Here is a 21481-nt window from a genome sequence, read left to right on the forward strand (position 1 = left end):
GAGAGCATTGTGCAATTCTATAAAAAATTGAAAAGCTTGAAATTGTAAGGCCGATAAAATATCAACATTTGGCACCAAACTCACTAATGCATACACAGTCAATGGCATAGGTATACGCTTACAGACATATAAGGTACTTATTTGTAAGAATAGCAAATGAAAGCTGGCATAACGAGCCCGGCAGTTGTGGCCGAATCTCAATGCGAAACGCACAAAACTCGGTTAAACAATAGCGTTGTATCTTTAATTACCAAAGGATCAGTTGTTGTTCCAAATGTACTTCGTAATAAGCGTACCGTGGATCGAAATAGAAAAGTTTACTTTTTGTCTGTGTGCTTCACCATCTATTCTAATCTATCTATTATGTAGGGATATTACCGTAGCCGAATAGGTTGCAGTGACTACCATTCGGAATTCAGAGAAAACGTAGGTTCGAATCTCGGTGAAACACCAAAATTAAGAAAAAGCTTTTTCTAATAGCGGTCGCACACCACAAATCATGTTGCTCAGCTTTGCCCTGATTGGCTTAAAATTGCGGCACGTAATTGCGGAAGTGTCAACCTTTCTAAATATGCAAAAATCATGAAAATCAGTTGCGACACAACAAGACTATCAAACCTCCTCGGTGAAGATGCTGTAACTCTCTCAATTTTGCTCTGATTGGCCTGAAACTTCGGCATAAAACCTTTCAGTAAAAGTGCTATAACTCGCTCAACTTTACCCTGATTGGCTTGTAATTTCAGCACGTAATTGCGGAAGCGTCAGCCTTTCTTGATACGCAAAAGTCATGAAGGTCGGTTGTAAAACAACAAAATAGTTAAATCTCGTCGGTAAAAATGCAGTAACTTCCTCACTTTTGCTCTGATTGACGTACTGTATATCCGAAGAACGAAGAAATTCGGAATAAGTTAAATATATAAAGTAAGAAAATGCATAAGCCAAACCGAAAAACCAAGGGGAGACACAATATACCCGGTAATTAGGAATTTGTATATCTATTCCTTTATACATTTATATTTGTAAGTATGCATGGAAATAAGCAAACAATATTCATGTACAATGAATGCGTCTTATCAACAACATATTGGCGTCATGATATACTGAAGTTCTTATCGTTTTGCCATTTCGTTTTCTCTATTTCTTTTTATTGCAAAGCTGTTTTTTTTATTCTAAGTATCTTCAAAAACCCCGAGCAACTATCGAATATATAAGTATGTAGGTAGGTAATCGTTTCTTTATGCGGTCACAATAAAGTATTTTATACCCAATGCATAGGTTGGTCGAAAAGATAGTCCACAGAAGTCATACCACAGTAGCAGTTGATCTGCTACACCTCGATGAACCATTCTGTTTTAAGTGCAAACCCATTGATCTGGCTGACACTTATATCCCTAAAGTCATCAGTATCATTGTCAGTTTGCCAAAGGCTGAAAGGTTTTGTGGGAATTTTTTAGCCAACAGCCATTGAATTCAACTTATATGATTCCCTGCAATTTTTTCTGTTTGATCGAGTCAAAAAACCTCTTCGTTTTAACAACCGAAAGGAAGTAATGAAAAAATCGAAGACGGCTGTGATGGCTACACCGAATATAGAGTTCCAGAGATGTTTCAAGAGTTGGATTAAACCCTGGCATAGGTATAGTGCAGTTGATGGTGGGTAATAATATTACTTTTGAGGAATAAACTTGTATTTTGAATTTTCTGAAAGTTCCGGAACTTTTCGATCAAGGTTGTATGATGCACTTTTGTCGGTGTATGTCAACCATTCCAGAAAACACATAGTGTAAGAATCAGTATACATATTTTTCAAGCAAAATTTTAATATGTCTTAAATCTATATCCTAGCATGTCTCTAAGCTCATCACGTATACAAAAATAAGGAGTTTTTAGGCGTTTGACCAAGCTCTTCCTCCTGATTTGTGGAGTGCATGTTGATGTTTTCCTTGTACAAAAAATGGGGGTAACTTCACCCCTATACCGCCTCCAAATAATAGATGATTTGTTGAATGTGAAGGTGTTCCATTAAGTAGTGCACTTAGAGATTTGGTATTACGTAGCAGCCGCTATAAGAAAAAGATGGTCTATCGTTTAATATTTTATGTTCTTCATTTTATTATATTATAAACTTTTGTACAAGGTTATCTTGGTTTGTCATTATGTTGGAGTGCATACATACATACACACATCTATAGGGTCCGGCACTCAAAGTGTAACCAATTAAAAAGACCATAAATTTAGTTTGGAAATTTACTTTTATTCAATACGAAGTAAAAAATTTGTGAAAATAATACAAAATTAAGAGTCAATTTACTTTTGCTCGTTATGACCACCTTTTGCCCTCACTATGGTTTTGAGATGGTCCAGCAATGAATCGCAAGCTGAGCGAATGTGACTTGCAGGTATTTTGGCCCGCTCGCTTGAAGGTGGTCCAGCTTACGAACAATCGCTGGTTGTGATTTTCCAGCCAAATATAATGCAATCACACTATTACATTTGAAATCCATTACTGATTTTCTTTTTTCCCGTTTACTCTCGACAAAATACTTCCGCGCGCTTGTAATCAATACTCTGGACTGTCATTTAGCCAACTAACGGGCATCAGCTGCGCGAGTGGTTTGAAGTTGGTTACATTTTGAGTGCCGGGCCCTGTATTATCCTTTTAAAAATAATTTATTTTTCTGTGAACGGTCTTGTCTTTGGAATTTCGGTCGAATTCAACAAAGTGTGTTTGTCATTTCTTTATTCGTATCAGCCAGTTTCGAAGACAGTCAGGTCTGCGATATCGAAATGATCCGGAATTCAATTCTACTGCTGTAAAAATAACTATGAAATAAGGACAAGTCCAATGTTTGGTCTTTGTAACACAAAGAAAATCTCCAATTCCTTTGACAACAGCAAGGGTCACTTCTTGATACTTTTTAGCAGAATGCATAAGGCTGCACTCAATGGGCTAATTTTAGGAATATTACAACATCCTAATTGACTAATAACAATTTAAATTTTTTGAAATTTATTTATACAGCTCAGAAATGAGTCCGTAAGGTTTGTAAGTCACACAAAAGTTAATTATGAGCTTCATAAGCCTGATATCAGAGTTAGAGATAACAGGGCAATGAAACCATAACTCATTTGTAAATTGGGTGAGTCTTCATTTGGCTCGGGGATTCCATGAGAGGAGTGTTGCTCTGACGGTAAAGAACATGGCCCAATGAATGTAATTGTAATATGGAAGCCGTGTATATGTTTAGTATGCCATTTCATAAGTAAGTTAAGATCTGCAGATATAACACATGGACAGAAAAGTCCGGGGCCTAATACATTTTTGTTCAAAATAAGCTTTATTCATTAACGTAATTTCCATCAAGAACAACGTAATCATTCCAGCGCGGCTCTAATATTTCAATACCAATTTTGTAGAACGATTTTACTTTTGCCTCAGTTTCAGCGAGGTTATCGCTCATTCGAGCGAAATTTCTTACCGGCGAGCATTTTTTGTAGGTCTGCGGGCAGCCAATAGTCGCTGCGAGCCAAATTAGTGAATTTGGTAAATGTGGGTGCAATTTAATTATTATTATTACATTTAAACAGGGCCAAACTCTGCTCAGAATCATCAACACGTTCTTGTTTCTGGTCAGCAGTAAGCAAACGCGACACCTTTTGGACAGAGCTTTCTCATAGTCAAATGCTCCCGCAATATAAACCCAACACGTTCTTTTGATATCTTTGCGATGCCAGCTAACTCACGCAATTTCACTTTTCGATCATTCAAAACGATTTTGTGGATTTTTTTTATGTTTTCTGGTGTTACCGCCTCATTTGAATGTCCACTGCGGTCATCGGTGTCATCGGTGTCTCTACGACCATGTTTGAAGTCAAGAAACCATCGTTTTATTGTTGTTTCTGATGGAGTGGAGTCCCCATAACACTTTTCAAGTCATTGCTTTGCTTGGACGGTATTATTCCCCATCAAGAATCACTGTAAAATTAAAACACGAAATTCTTTTCGATTCATTGTGTTGATAATAACAAAGAAATTTAAACAGCTGTCTTTTTAAGGTTAGTAAAGGGTGTTTTTTTTAGAGGTTAGGTTTTCAAGTTGGCACTACTTTTTTCGTAGATGGTCTTTTTGACAGCTGTTACTTGATTTATGCTCAGTTTGGTTTGCCATTTCATAATGAATAGACTTACACCTGAACAACGTTTGCAAATCGTGCAAATTTATTACGATAATAATGGTTCGGTTCGCGCGACGCATCGAAGAAAATTTTGTTCAGCGATGAAGCTCACTTTTCGTTGAATTGGTATGTCAAAATTGTCGCATTTGGAGTGAACATAATCCACAAGCCATTGCTGAGACGCCGTTACATCCTCAAAAAGTCACTGTTTGGTGTGCTCTATGGGCAGAGGGAATCATTGGTCCGTATTTCTTTAAAAATGAAGCCGGCCATAATGTTACAGTCAATGGAGAGCGCTATAGAGCCATGATTAATGACTTTTTCGTGCCTGAATTGGACATGTGGACGACCTTTGGTTCCAACAAGACGGCGCTACATGCCATACAGCCAACGCAACAATCGATTTATTGAAGGAAACTTTTTGTGAGCGCATTATCTCGCGCCGTGGACCTGTGGCGTGGCCTCCAAGATCGTGCGATATAAAACCGCAGGACTATTTCTTGTGGGGCTATGTGAAGTCGCTTGTCTACGCAGATAAGCTCGAGACGATTGACGTCTTGGAAGAGAATATTCGGCGCGTTATTGCTGACATACGGCCCCAATTGCTGCAAAAAGTGGTCGAAAATTGGGCCTCTCGGCTGAAATTTATTCGAGCCAGCCGCGGCGGCCACTTGCCGAAATCATTTTTAAAACATAATGGCAAACCCTTATCTTTATAATAAAGCTAAATTCTTGGCCATAACATTAAATTATATACGTTTTATTTCATCTTGAAAACCTAACCTCTAAAAAAACATCCTTTACTAACTGAAAAAGAGGGGAATGCAATATTGCAATCTTTCCGCTCAATTTAAAAAAAGCCGTTTCGGGAATAATGCATTTAAAATTTTACAAGTAGCCCCGCAGGTGGCGAAAAAAAGCGTAATGCTTGAGCTAAAAACAACAAGCAATATATATCGCATCAATGTTACAATTTAGGAGCACGTAATCCAAATTGAAAGAGGAGCTTTTTTCCTAAACACCTTTCAGTGACGCTTATGGTATATTATTATTAATCGATTTATTTAGATTAATAGATTTATCCTTCGAATAATTTGATTAAAAAACCCAAAATTATGAATCACAAATATACTGCAAATTTTTTAACTAACTATTTTATGTCAGTATGTCAGAACGAATTTGAGTAAATCCTCTGTAAATTACAGCAAATCAAAACATTACTAGGTATTGAAAAAAAGCCTTGCCTAGAGATACATTAAATTTGTAATGCCTACACATGCTGGGAACAACACTATTTAGCTCCTGTAGCATAGTCAAGCACACAGCCAATACAAAACTGGCCACACTCGCTGCACTGCGCCTTTTGGGAGAGCGTCATACATAACTACTCGCAACTATGTATGCACTTGTAGTTATTATATTTTGCTTTCAACATTTTCTATACACACGCTTCCTTGTGTCTCTCATGAATGTCTCTTTAGTATTAAGCACAACAGAAACAAAAAAAGCACAATGACAATTGGTATAATAATATAATAATAATATCGCAATATGAGCATGAATGGTAACGTAGTTATTACACATTTCTTAGCTCTTAGGCGGTAAATTGTTCTCCTTTCGGTTTGCGTAGTGTGCGATACGTATTAAAAGTTCTGTAGATTGACGTACGCGACACCAACGCCACTTTAGTAATTGTAGTCGGTTTTCTTCACCATATCGTTGGCGTTGAACTCGAAGACTTCTATTGCAAGAAAATCAGTTGGTCGCTCTCATTTCGCGCGGTAGAACGTTTTGATGAAAAATACCGCTTTCATTTTTGCAAAGCATTTTTGTGATTATCGTGGCAGGAATATTACTCATTCGTTGAAGTGAACACAAGCGCACATACTAAAAGATATGCAATTATTGATGTGCACATAAATTTGTATTAAAATATTTATATCTGTGTACTAAAATTTAATCCAAACAACTTATACATACATATGTTCGTTATGTGACTGAATCGGGGCAATTGCATTTACCATATATTTTACGGTCAAATTAAAGTGTCTCACGCGTATAACGACGACGTTGCGATTGGTGACTAGCCTTATATTTCACACCGTCGCATATCTACGACAGTGACTATCAATTTGTCAATGAATAATATCTTACGTGCCTTTAAATCTGTGGATCCCATCATGTCCAAGTCACTGAGCTGTGACCATTCTGAACATTTTTTATGTTTTTGCTGTGCGGATGCAGAACCGTTGAGCCGTAAGGAGAAGTACAAGTCCTGGTACGGAAACAATACATGCATATATACAGACATACATTGATTATAATTATTGAATATTCCACCATAACATTATTTTGTTAATTTATTGAGTGGTGTACCCCTGATTTTGTATTGAATCATGCAAAAACCAAAAAACAAAAAAGGGAAAATAAAATTGATATCAGTGAGGCAAATGTGTGATTCACAAAGTGGGCTACGATACGCGCCTATTTACTTAATTTGCTGAACTTATCGGATACACAATGCCCATTTTGTATAGCGATTACTTTTATTTCATTGAATTTAATTTTTTTGTTTGTTTGTTTTTGTGATAAGCAAACGAAGAAGGAGGTAAACGTATTGGCTGGCATGCACAAACATACATACATATACAAATAACTTTAACTTGTGATTGCGAAGTTATTCTAGAAGGCGAAAATGGATTAAACTTGAATTGGAAGCGATAGTGAACGCTAAACGGCTAAATTGGTTAAAAAATGTTGATTAAAAGAACAAGAAGTCAAATACTGTACAAAATCGTAGAAACAACCTGTGGCGTCCCTCGAATACTCAGTTTTTTTTTCAAGCTCGTTCCGTGCAAGTACAGGAAATTTCTGTATACCGCTGTTGTTGATCAAATTGAAAAGTCACTCGGAGAAATATTTTATTTTTAGTTCATTATTAAATCCACCGAATATAATGCGTTATTTAGTTGAAGTTTAACCAAATTTTTTTTGGCAAATCAATTTTTCAGCAATATTTTTTATTTCGGCCATTATTTTTTGTTATATTTTTAACCATTATGTTTCGTAGAGAATTTGAATAAACATCTCGTTCGAAATGAAATTCACTTTAGTAAGTTGAAATTTCTACATAGGATCTGTTAAAAGCGCTACCAAAACAAAATACTACTAACGTTCCCACGACAGTCGGTTCTACCTAACCGGAACGACCCGCTTTATTTCCGGCCAAGGACTAGCATTCTTCGTATATTTATGCGGAATAATTACGCTGCTACAACAGCTACTAAAAAGTTAACTGGACCTTGAAAGACCGTGTCTTACTACTCTGTAGGCACCATTTGGAATGCCTGTAACATATTCAACGTAAATAGAAAAATGTTTCCAAAATCAGGGAAAAAGTTGGCATACGCGCATTTTGTAGGAGACTTTTTACTTTGAAGAATACGAACAAGATAGACAAAATAAATATAAATTTTTAAATTTACTAACCAGATCACCTTTCAATTTAATTATTTAAACTAAAAACAATCATGAGTTTTTTTTTTTTTTTTTTAATATTAATATTTAGTAGTCTACAAGGTGGAATAAAGAAAGAATGACAAGTTTTTGCTGAATTTTCTTTCTGTATCGTTTAGATCGATAATCTGTATAAAAAATATTACAGATGCATTCAGAAAAAAAATACATGGCACTGCAACCATCTTTAGCAGATATGAGACTGCTGATCCTCACCTTGAAGTTGCCATTCATTTAGTCCAGATTCTAGAGCACCTTCGAGTTGATTACGTTGAAACTAAAGCCCAACTATAGATGACTCGAAATATATGACGCAGCAACCCAAAAAAATATTGGAATCCGAATTAATTTACTACCCCTTAATATATTGCAATTAAAGGATGAATCGTGAAAGATTCACGTTGTTTTAAAATAAAACATAAAAAAATTTAAATTCTTTCAGGTTTCACAATTTTTATTCAAAATACGGCCTTAACAATTATTTTATATGTGAAAACTTACATCATTTAAACGTCCACCTTAAGCACGTCTACAGGCAAAATACGGCAAACAGCCGATTGACGGTTGCCCAGCAACATTTTGCGCTACAGTAGCAATATTCTGAACAGAACGTCCAATTTTTGGTCTGCAAGTCCTTTTTCTATCATCGACAAAACCAATTTTAAAAAATTTTTTCACAAATCTTTGAATTGTCTTACTCATTTGTACGATTATTTCAACCAAAGAAATCACTACTTTTACAATATGTTGTTCTTAAGAACCAACCATTTTCATAATAAGTTTCAATAATTTTAACGCGTTATTCCATTGTGTTAAACTACATATCTGTCTACTTCACAAATATCAAGATGAGATAAAAAGGTACCGTCTAAGAATTATTCACTATTAACATCTAAACGTCACTTTTGAAAGATCTTTAATTATTTGGTCCTAATGCACTGTGACTTCTAAAGTAGTCTATTTTAATTGGCATCAAGCCTAAAATTGGATACTTCAGATGAATTTGAGTATCTCCTTAGATTATTTATTCCAGACCGCTAATGGTTCTCCTTGAATGCAGCGCTATAGCACGGAGAAGATCAAGAATGATAGAAACAAGATTGCGCCCATCAGAGCGTACGTGACGTCACGTTTGCTGAGTTGTGCAGTATTGCCAACCATTTGCTCTTCGCAATAAATTTAGTGCTTTTTTATACCGAAAATGCGAAAATTTTGAAGTTTCGTGTTTGTTTCTTTTGCGTTTAATTTAAAGCTACCGAAACTGTAAGTTAAAAAAAACTTTATTATTAAAGAAAGAATGTTATAAAAGGTCACTCTGAGAAGATTTTAGTGCTAATGAAAATTTTTTTACTCTTATAAAATTTGATAATTTGAAAGTGCAAATTTAATTTTGGGCTTAGGTTATGCAAAAATATTAAATGCCCCTCTCTCAACTCTTCTTAAGATTGAAAACCTTTTTACACATTTGAAAAAGCCTTTGAATTTATTGAATGCGAATTAAAACCATAGAGGTGTAATCGTTTCTTCCGGTCATCAATCCTTAGTGAGACATAGAGTATCAAGAGGTGTATTCATAGTAAAAATAAGCAACAAAATACCAGAAAATACAAAAGAAACCATACTGACATTTTCACAAAAAGAGTACCTTATCTAGTCACATAACTTCAAATATAGCAAAAAAGTCGTTCCCTTAACAAAAGAGTTTCGCTTAACAAAAAAAAACTCAAAAATTATATTGTACATAAGCATAACACATTTATTTAGAAAAGCGCACATTCTAAAAGCAATTTGTCCCGCATACAAAGTTCTTTAAGTGATTCAATAAAAATTTGTTGGGTTATTTTCTTTGAATGGGCATTTCAATGCGTTTTTATATCCAAAGCTAGGCAACACTGCAGTAGCGAGAGAGAGATTTGACTGCCGAAAGCAGAAGAACACCAACAACACCTGTACTCGCGGGCAATGCCACCAGATGCTAAAAAAAAGTAAAGCTAAATAAAACTGAGTGAATTATTTAACTAATTATTAAAAAATGTATATTTTACAAAATTATAAACATGACATTTTAATTAGAACAACTAGAAAAATGTTATGAAGAAAGAACTAAAACTCCGAGACACAAAATAATAAAAATAACAAAAAAAAAATGCTAAATCAAGTTACGAAAATGGTAATCTGGCCATACTGGAGCTAAAATCACGTAATTAGTTGTCAAATTCGCTGAGCGCAAAATAACGGGACCACGATGGGCGCCATCTCATTATTCTTTGCATCATGGGAGAAGATTGAGACATTTCGGCCATTTGCAGTCAGAAGAAAGGCGCATACGCTCAGTCCAATCCGGCCCTATCCTTAAGTTCAATAAAAGAACTGTCTGGAGGAGGCACTGTGATGAGTAGAAGGCAGAAAAAACCATGAGGTCGAAGTGCAAACCTCTAATAAATCTAAATCTAATCTAATGGCTCTGTAATCACACATCCTTGCAACTAATTTTTGCAGCACATTTCCTATAATTTTGGTCCTATTTAAACAATAACACGAGTAAATGCCTTGAAATTTACCGCGCGAACTTGTGTTTTAATTAAAATTCGAATTTTTCACAGTTTTTGTTTTTAAAATTTTCTGTTCAAGCGTTAAGCGAACCATTTCGTGCCACGGTGCAATGATATTAAGTTATGTATTATTATTATTACTATGAAGGAATTTACCACGCGACGTGAAAATCCGTTTTGCCCCCTTCGTGGACTGAGATTATTTCTCTGATCCCAACTTCCTAAATGAATTTTAGTATTTGTCTTATTTTTTCAGTTTTATTTCCTCGTCTGGTAAAATATTATATGTATTTTTTATTTTTGGTGGCATTTGTTGCGATAAATCTTTTCGGATATAAATAGTGGAACATTTTCAAAGGGCATTTATTTATTCTTACTAGCTCGTATTTTGAAATGAACCGTTTATACCTAATTACGGATGATTAGATGCATACGTATTTGGTTTCAAAGTCTATATCAGCGGATGTTTACTTCAAATGTAACTCTACGTTGATTAGTTTCAAATTAAGTTAATATTCTGTGCTAATTTCTTTAAGAACATTATTGGTTTTAATTGAGAAACATTCAAAGTATTTTTAAACATCTGTTTAATACAATTTAATTTATTGATCGAATTTTTAACATTTCTGTCTAGTTTTGTTTTGGTTCAGCCAATACAGTGTTTACGAATAATTGGGAAATTCCCCTTAGATGTATTCTACATACGAATTCTATATTATTAGAAAAAAATGATTTTTGATTTCACATCTAAATTTAGAGTAATATTTTTAGCTTCCGAAAGTTGTACAACAACTCCTGAAAAACGTCTTCTGAAGAAGAGAAAAAATCATCTGAATTTTCCTGTCATAACCTCGCGCAAAATAAGTCAAGATCAGATTTAAGAACTACTTCATAAGTGAAAAATCATGCGAAATCATGTGAAGCATGGAAAACAGGCATAATTTCATGATCCAAGTCCAACTGAGTTGTTCGAGTGATTTGTTGTACCAATATTTTTTTGTCTTTCCGTCTTTAGCAAAAACAAATAAATTTTTCGGTTGCCCGACTTGTGAACAAGCAACGTACTATATACATACATATGTAACTGGCCATGTGGAAAACAGTCATTTTCTAGATTTAATTTGGACACCTAATTGATGATTGATATTGAACCTTGCTAATGTTCATAGAGAGTACAAGACGAATGGGGAGATGCCGTCATTTGAAATCAAATGACATATTGTCGAATGCGCATATCCTCTCGACTTTGAGTGATAATTTCGCACACCAGGAAGATACAACGAGTTTGAAAACACGATATTTTAGCTTACAATTTTGTTTTCATCTATATTTGGAGAAGACGACCGTCGTGCTTCTTGTACAGGTTTTATTGACTGCTTCTTAAAAAATAAATATAAATAAGGATGGGTCGAATTATAGTCTGAACAATTTAAGTCAATATTCTTGATTTCTTCTCTGAAATTGGGTTATCCTACAATTCTTTATCGCCTCCTAACGGAAGCCTTTTATTAGAAGCTTCATAGTGACAGTAAATCACTCGCACAAATTTGCTCTAATTAGCCGTGTTTTTTTTATGCGCATATGTGCATTCTGTGGCCGTGGTACCCAAATGGGTTCGTGCGCGACTGCTATTCAAGAGTGCGTAGGTTCGAATCTCCGTGCCAGAAACAGCAAAATTATAGCAACAGGTTTTTTTTCCTAATAGCGGGCGCTCTCGCCAGTCAATAACAAACCTCCAAGTGTATTTTTGCCATAAAAAAGCTCCTGACAAAAAAACATTGCCGTTCGGAGTCGGTTTAAAACTATAGGTCCCTCCATTGGTGGATCAATATCAACATGCACGCCACACAGTAGTCTCAAACGGGGTTGCGAGGGACATATCTAATTTCCGCCTCTTAGAGAAGAGCTACGGATATGTTTGATATATCATTTGAAAGGTAATTAAATGTACTTTTATGGAAAATTATAGAATTTTTTGTTTCTAATAAAGAAACAGTTAAAAAATTCTACCAAAGTGACGATTTATTAGCCCTTTTTTCTTTTTTTAAGAAAAGTATTAGTGAAATGGAAGTTCTGGAAAAAAATGATGACATTTTTTTAAAGTTCAGTTAAAAAGCTTTAATTTGATAGTTTTTTCATGTCTGTAGGTACTACAGACCCAAAGTTATGATACTTTAAAGATGTCAATTTTTTCATTTTTAATTTGTTTTTCGTTATTATCCAAAACTGAACCACAACGCTTAATATGCGATCAAAATATCAACAAAATTCTTATAAATACTTCAAAATTTTTGTTATGACTAATCTTCTAAATCCCCTATATTGCTGGTACTACTGAAAAAAATATTAAAAATATACATAAAATTGAATTTTCTCTCAAAACTATCTTTCCATTATTCAATTTAAATTTGTGTATTTTTAAGTTCTTAATTTCATTTCGTAAGCGCTCATATTCTTTATGTATAGCTGCATCATCCTCTTTTTCAAAACACATTCGTAAAGGTCTAGTAAATCGAACACTTTGAGGTGTAGGATTGATCCACGTACAATTTTCGTCTGAACTACTTTTAACTTGAATTATATTAAAACAGCTTGTGAACAATGACTGCTGGGCACAAGTAAAATCGGCATCTCCATTTTCAGAGTTTTGGTGTGGACTCAAATGGCCAGAAGAGCTATCAAATCCGATAGATACTTCCATTTCTAAACTGTTTTCGTTCCAATCATATGTGATTAGATCACATAAACGTTCGCTAGTTTTATTTAAAATTGTTTGCAAGGATACTTGTATCTCTTTATTTGATATTACTGAAAACTCTACCAAGCAATCCTTTTTTGCATGATCGATAACCTTATACGGTGAATAAATACAACAATTGCGTAGCATTGCATCTGCTCTTCATCCACAGTATTGATATTTAGTAAAATTATTTTCTAAATAAAATGCTAGTCCTGAATCCTTTGTATGTTGCAATGTGTCACAAGTAGGTTCAATACTTTGATCAGCAGCAAAAGGTGCATTTGCTGCTTTTTTAGCATATTTTAGTGCTAATTCTAACAACTCAACATTGTTATTGCAATTATTTGCTATTTCAATTGCTCTTCTTCTAAATGTTTTTTCTATAACATCTTGACAGGAAACAGTTTTACGAGTTCGGCCTTTCATATTGTTACTAATAGAAGCATTCCTTTTGAATTTACAAGGCCTTCCACTTGAACAACGCTTTATCCCTTTCCTTTCGCAACCCATAACAAATGTTTTATTTCTGAATTAAAAATTTTAATTCAAATTAATTAATTAAGTTTTGGTGTGCTTTATTTAAACAATAGTTAAATTCTTTTGTTGAGTTGCAAAAGAACACTCGTTTAGATAGCCAAACACTCGTTTAGATAGCCATGCAAAGCAACAACACAAACTTGTGAAAAGAACGTGTTGAGCCAAGGTGTGTTGTTGATTCGCATGTATTTGACTAACTCACAGAGAGTTCTTCAGCAAACTCGGTAATCATAGAACGCAGCTAATATTGTTTTTGTAAGTACTATAAAAAAACTCACCAAAATTCTAACCAAGTGGTAGAATAATAATGTAATCGTGGAATCAAGTAAGCAACACTTTTCGATTAATAGGAAAAAAAATATATGAAAATATATGAAAAACTAATAAACCACACAAAGAAAAAAAACCGTATACTAATTGCTGATTCTAGCGTTTTAACGAAGAAATCTTCTTGATATTTTGATCGCATATTAAGCGTTGTGGTTCAGTTTTGGATAATAACGAAAAACAAATTAAAAATGAAAAAATCGACATCTTTAAAGTATCATAACTTTGGGTCTGTAGCACCTACAGACATGAAAAAACTATCAAATTAAAGCTTTTTAACTGAACTTTAAGAAAATGTTATCATTTTTTTCCAGAACTTCCATTTCACTAATACTTTTCTTAAAAAAAGAAAAAAGGGCTAATAAATCGTCACTTTGGGAGAATTTTTTAACTGTTTCTTTATTAGAAACAAAAAATTCTATAATTTTCCATAAAAGTACATTTAATTACCTTTCAAATGATATATCAAACATATCCGTAGCTCTTCTCTAAGAGGCGGAAATTAGATATGTCCCTCGCAACCCCGTTTGAGACTACTGTGCGCCACACATAGGAAGAGCAGCTCGGCCAAACACCTAACAGAAGTGTATGCGCCAATTATTATTATTTTTATGTGCATTCTGCCCTTACAGCAACAAAAAAACTTTCATCATCAATTGACTATAATCCGTAATCCGTAAAAACCTTTGTCAACACTGCTTTTCCATCAATATGTGTTATGAATTGAAAAATGCAAGCGGTACAAAAGTTTTTAATTCATAGAAAAATGTGTATTAATGCATATATCTTAATTGTTTTCCGAATTGTGAAAGTTTTTTACACGCCATCTGTTCTGGCATTTCGTTTAATATTTAAGGGCGATAAAGCAGATTTTAAAAAGCCGTTAAGAACTGCATAACAAAAATTTGAAAGCACCAATTTCATCCGCAATTATTTCATAAGCGCTTATTACTTCATAAAAATTTTAAGCGCAGAGGCATATGCGCGTGAAAAAAATACAGTTATTATACCCGTGTCACTTCCTGGCATTTACTTATACCAAACCTTAGTTCCCTCGCTACAATTTGTAGTGCATTTCTTTGATATTTAACTAACGCCAATTTTGACTTTGGAAGAATAACCTAGGAGACCGTTGAATAAACAAGCTCTATTAGAATATTTAGTAAATTAGACTTCATTTATTTTCTTTGTGCTAAGGGCTCTTAACCGTGCCAAGACAAATTTCACAACGAATACTAAACAATTACTCACATTTTATCATTATTACCACGTCCAGTCTGAGCGATTCAATGAAAACGCCTTAACAAAAATTACCGAAATAAATAATTTATTGACATTTTTTACATACCGCATACCGTTATTGTACACCAACTATGCTATCCTTTTTCCATCCCTCTCCTCCACTGCACTAGAACCTCGCTGTTCGCTACGTAAATTTACATGTGAACTGTCACCGCTTAGCCAAACAAAACACATCCTTATTTACTTTCAAGACGCAAAACGCCACAATGACCGCTTTGTTCGACACTCCACTAATGAGTCGCCAAATATATGACTATGGCGATGACCTCAAACCTTAATATGTACACACCGCACACGTGGAGCAAGTATACTACGAAACTCCTACACATTAACATAGGAGTATCGCGTTTTAAAGGCAGTAGATGGGTAAGAGAATGAGATAAACACTAAAATAGGGGCACAAATTGTGTTGGTGTTAGGACGTTAAACGATATTCAGCTACCAACATTTTAACTAACCAAATTCAAATATGCATAACTAAAATTGAGAACTACGCAATGGAATTGGGTGCCTCGCAACGGAAATTGTGTTCTATTGAATTCGGAAAAAATATTTCGAGTTCTCTCTTTCTTTCGAATAATAAAGGGCAAATATTTGAAGGGAGGCCATTGAACTACTTCCGCGATGCTCCAAAACCACTAGAGTATTTTATTTAGAGGATCTTGTAAGTGGCGTTATTCCCCGCCACATGCATCCCTATTTTCACTATTCTGATGTAGCTTTTTATTCGACATATTAGATTAGATCCTATATGCATGACTTTTACCTGTAGGCCTGAAGCTAGAATTCTTGAGCTTTGTCAATAATGCGGCACCACAGACTATGAAATATAAGATATAAGTTATATATAGCGGCGCGTATATCCTTTGTTGGGTGTCTGCATTGATGTTGTTTCATAAATGGGGGGACCTATAGTTTTATGCCGCCTCTGAATGGCAATTATTTTTTTTTTAGGAGGAATGTTTTCATGGCAGAAATACGTCCGGAGGTTTGCCGTGGTCGGCCGGTGAGCGACCGCTATTCAAAGAACCCTTTCTATCATTTGGCCCTACCGAGTGGAAGTCACTCACAAAGCCTTGCAGCTATGACGGCGGCTAACACAATAATAATATTACGCACGTTTCAGCGAACAATTTATTTATCTTTTTGTCATTCGTTTACAGCACAAGCTCGTACTAAATTTGGTTTTAACCGAATTAAAATACAATAAAAATTACGAATGTATGCACACCGCCGTTTTCGAATGGGCTGGTGCATGACTACCATTCGGAAGTATATAGGTTCGAAACCCCATACAGAATATTGATGGAAGAGGTTTTCTCTAACAACGGTCGCACATCGGCAACTAATGGGGAACCTCCGAGCGTATTTCTGTCATGAAAATGCTCCTCATAAAAAAGCATTTGCCGTTCGGAAGCGGCATAAAACTGAAGGTCCCTCTGTTTGTGAAAAACTCATCAGTACGCATAACAAAAAGGTGTAGTTCTAATTATTTTTTATTATTAATAGTAAAGATCAAAAGAAGCAAAAATGGCTTAATAACATGTGTCCGCAAATTAACGGCTTTGGAAATATGGCAAGTTAATCTTTTTTTAACTCATTTGTTAATTGGATATTCTCATCATAGTTTGCTGAAGTTGTGTGAATAGTTTGTATTTTCTAAACAAGACGAGGACTAATTCCCCTGATATTTTCCTTGTAATCATCCCTGAATTGTGTTCTATTCATTCTGAAAGTTCTTCTTCCACGCTAGAAGTAGGCGCCGATCTTGATCTTCCGAACCGTTTTCTTTGGTGAATTCGGATATGATGCATTAGCATGACCATACAGGAAATGTATGTCGGTTGGTTTTACGGTTAAATTCAAATAATTTCATAAAACATCATCCCACGATTATATTGAAGCCGAGGTAGATGAATTGGAGATTCACAATATAACAGATGAAAAGTTGTTTGTTGCAAACTATATTCTTGTCAAAGAGCCAACAAGAAGCCCGTTTTTCTATATAGTAGATAAAATACCAACTACAATTATAACTTCCAGCTTTTTTCGGAAGTCATCTCCATCGAGGTTGAGTTTTTGTTAGACCACAAATAGAAGATATGGCTGGAATTATGCATAGCGAAAAAAAGTGAGTTGAATTAGAGGGACAACAGCTTTTATTTTTCTTTACAGCTGTAGATGTCAAATGTGCCCCCCTTCAAATGAGGTCCTTCACAGGGGTGCATTGACAATAAAGAAAAAAAAATATTAAAATGTAAGTTAACAGACTCATCTTAACTCACTTACAACAAGCACCGTACTTTTTATTTTAAGTTAATTAATGCTCCTATTGCTCCATGTATATATTCAAAGCTTTTTAGTTGATTTTGTTGGTAGCAGTTCATCGGGACAGCATAGTGTAGTCACCGGTCGTCTGCGTCTATCTCATCTAACGGTAGGCCAAGAAACATACTGAATCGAAGGGTTGGGCCCAAAGGGAGAGTGGGTAGTGTCGTGCAAGGTACCTTCACATGTCGTGGTCAATTCTGGATAGGTCGTAGTTTAACCTGCTACAATTTCCTGAACGCAATTGAGCCAATAATGTTTATTAGTCATATTGTCTCCCTTGACATTTCTGTTTCAAGGCCAGTTTCTTTGAATATTTAATTCTGTTTTTAAGTTTTTGAAATGCAATGTTTATGAAATTAGTTTAACTTTAATTAAATGCGTAATTGGTTCTCACGTTAGCCCCATAGAACGGAAGTAAATTACGAATCTCGTTCTCACGACAGTCGGTAACCGGAACGACCAGGATTTATATCCGGCCAAAGACTGTCACTTCAGCACATTCACCTTAGTATGCTGCTACAACAACAACAACAACGAATCCTGCTTAAGAAATACAGGCAATCAATTGCAATATTGACAGTTTTATAAGTATAAGCAAGAATTAGGATTGAACTACGACTCTCAGAAAATTTAAGGTTTATGACCGACGAAAAACATATGAGAACACGGGTTTAATTCTATTAGCAGTGAGCAGATTGACAAACCTAGTACGGAGTTATTTAATTGATATGTTTTTAAAACATTTTTTTTTTTTCGAAATAGTACCACGTGAATTAAGATACTTAGTAGGAAGGTCTGAGACTGGAACTTTTTGCCTTTAATACGTCCTTTGGTACAAAATTGCCTCCCCAAATATTCAAACTTTCCTTGCAGAATATGCTCATCTTACATTAGTGACATTCTTAGTATTGTCGATGCTTTTAAAATTATCGTTAAGGTGGGATGAAGAGGAATGCTTGTGACAATGAGTCGGTGCGGTCAACCATCCTATTCCGGTCTCATTTCCACATTTTTTATGACTTCCTTCTTTCCTTCCGTTTAATTGTGCGCACACACAATAATGATTGAACGAATGAATGAGCAGCTTGTTGATGTGGTGCTTCTGTATAGACACATATGTATATGTATATGTATTTTTGCACAATATACACAGTGGCAGTCAAAATAATAGCAGTGCGACATATTGCAAAGTTTTCACTATTTGTTTATTTATTTAAATTTTTTATAAAAATATAGATCATATGTATATATACATATATATATATAATTGGCACGCACACCCTTTTATGGAAGCGTCTTGATGTTGTTTCACAAATGGAGGGACCTACAGTTTCAAGCCGACTTCAAACGGCAGATATTTTTATGAGGAGCTTTTTTTCATGGCAGAAATACACTCGGAGGTTTGCCATTGCCTGCCAGGGAGCAACCGCTATTAGAAAATGTTTTTCTTAATTTTGATGTTTCACCGAGATTCGAATCTACGTTCTCTCTCTGAATTCCGAATGGTAGTCACGCACCAACCCATTCGGCTACGGCGGCCGTCGTACCACCACATACTACCACAAAAACTAGTTAACTGACAATTTCAAATTGTGCACAAAATTAAAAAAAATTCAACAAATTTCCCAACTTTTTAGATGGAATTTTTAGAACAATTCTGAGGATGCAGTTTTGCACATTGCACATTCCCTTTTTGGTGTAATCAGGCGGGCGCTGAAATCCGAGTGAAAGGGATAATGAAAATTAATACGAGTGAATTTAGTTTTGGTGTTCCGAAAAACGAATAATTTGTCCATTTTAAATGAATCATTGAATTCATCCTAATTAAAAATTAGTTCATTACTTCGTTTGCGGTTTTTTGAGTAGAAAACAAGAGACTTGAATTACCCGAACTGGTTCAAGAGCTTATTTTTGTATGTTGGTGTTCATAAATGGTTCCATTATTTTCACAAAGGAGTTTAATGTGTTCATGTCCACCGGGTCAACAAATGTGCTTTTAAGATGTTATTGTTATCGTTGTCGTTGTAGTTGTAGCAGTTCATCAAGCCCTGCGGTGTTGTCACCGATCGTCATCATCTAACTCACCTAAGTTAGGAACAGGAAACGTGCTGCTTCGGCAGGTTGGGTCCAGAAGGAGACGAGTGTTAGGTGAATGGGTTTAAGAGGGCATTTGAATAGGTTGTTAGTATTGTGCGGAGTACCTGAGTTATCTGAAACCCTTGTGGTAAATGTTTATCAAATACGGTTGCTTTAATAACTATTTTCTTCTATAAACATAATTGTCAAGTGAACCGGGTAAATAGGAGTTTAACCTGTAACAATATCCAGAGCATAATTGAGTCGAAGTTACGCGAGTTATTTTTGTTGTAGCAGCATTAACATTCCCCATACATGTACGGGGAATGTTGCTGGAGTAACAGTTCTTGGCCGTATATAAATCAGGGTCGTTCCGGTAACGTAGAAACCACTATCGTGGGAACGAAACTTGCACTGGTCTCACGAAACAGCTGAAGCTCTTCCTCTGCAATAGGTGGTGGTTGTATCCGATGACCGCATTCGTGAGCTTAGAAAGGTGCTGAAAGACACCCGATGAATGTCGTTTGTTTAAGACGTTATTAGACGCTGTTGGCTCCATTAAAACGAAGTGAATACTAACTGATATTTTTCTTTTAAATTCGTTTCTCAGAACATCTGAATTCACGCGAAGTTGAAAATTGGAAGTGAGACATACAACACTTAATGTCAGATTTACAGTGAATTCGATTAAAATTAATTTGAAGTGGCTCCAAAGTTCGTTTTGATTTTCGATAATTTTTTTTTTTGTTTGTTGACGGTGTTCTGCATTTTCTCCCATGTATCATAAGCTCGAATTTTTTTTCTTTTAAAAGTTTGTTGAATTTGTTTTCTCTTTTCTTTTTTGTAGTATGATCTATATTTTTACGAATAACTAAAAATATTAAACAAAATAAATAAATATACAAAACTTTGCCATATGTCACGCTGCTATTTTTTTGACCGCCACTGTTTATGAAAAGTAAGTAATATTTATGTGTAGGCAAGCGTCCGAGCATGTAACCGCTAGACACATGGCCAAGTGTAATGATGGTCATGAGACTCGAAGTTGTGTGTTGTCGCCAATTTCGTAATCAAATTTATTCATTCTTGTATACAAATATATACAAACATATTATCGAAATTAATAATTTTTAAAACATTTTAATTTTGCTCCTCTGATATTTTAGTTATATAGGTATGCTTGTAACGCGGCAGATATCGGGTGATTCATTTAGAGGTTTTTTTTCTCCCCCTCAAAATGAAAAGCAATTTTCAATGACACATTAACCACATACTAAGTGGTATTTGGCCAACGACTCCAGTAATGTTGGTCTCCTATGTCTCAATCGTAGTCAGCTTATCCATGCAGACTTTGGACTTAAGCTAGCTCCAATGGAAAAAAGTGTCACTGGTCACTGATCCAAAACGTAAAATAAATTTTTCATCGAATCGCTTTCGCACGATATTCCTGGTTTCAGGAGCTGAGCAAGTAAATCAAATCTTGCTGCAATCGAGACCACGGGTGTTACCGGCTACCATTCGTAAGCTGCCATTAAATCGTCACCAATAAAAGTATCTCTAAATGAATTACCAGATATGTGCATACATGTGTACTTATGGCTTCCGTATGAGTTGGGGTATGGTAGCCAAATGGGCTGGTGCGTAACTAAAAATAATAGAAACAGATTTTTCTAATAGTAGTCGCCCCCTGGGCCGACAAAGGAATCTGCTATAGAAAAACTCCTCATAAAGAACCATCTGCCGTTCAGATGCGTAAAACTGTAGGTCCCTCCATTTGTGGAGCTCGGCCAAAAACAGCCAACAAAGGGAGTAAATGCTAATTATAAATATATATACAGTCCTTGGACGGATAAAAATCCGACTGTTTGGGTAAAGCAGAACCGCCTATTTGGGAAAAAATTAATGTTATAATTAGAAAACGAGCC

General features: G+C 35.2%; 1 protein-coding gene across 2 annotated transcripts in view; it reads left to right on the forward strand.

Moving 5' to 3' along the window:
• Positions 1–21481, forward strand: part of LOC129240394 (triple functional domain protein-like) — a 124349-nt gene that overhangs the window by 79114 nt on the left and 23754 nt on the right. The gene's annotated exons all lie outside the window — the stretch shown is intronic.

This window comes from Anastrepha obliqua, chromosome 3 (assembly GCF_027943255.1).
Source record: "Anastrepha obliqua isolate idAnaObli1 chromosome 3, idAnaObli1_1.0, whole genome shotgun sequence".
Taxonomy (NCBI): domain Eukaryota; kingdom Metazoa; phylum Arthropoda; class Insecta; order Diptera; family Tephritidae; genus Anastrepha; species Anastrepha obliqua.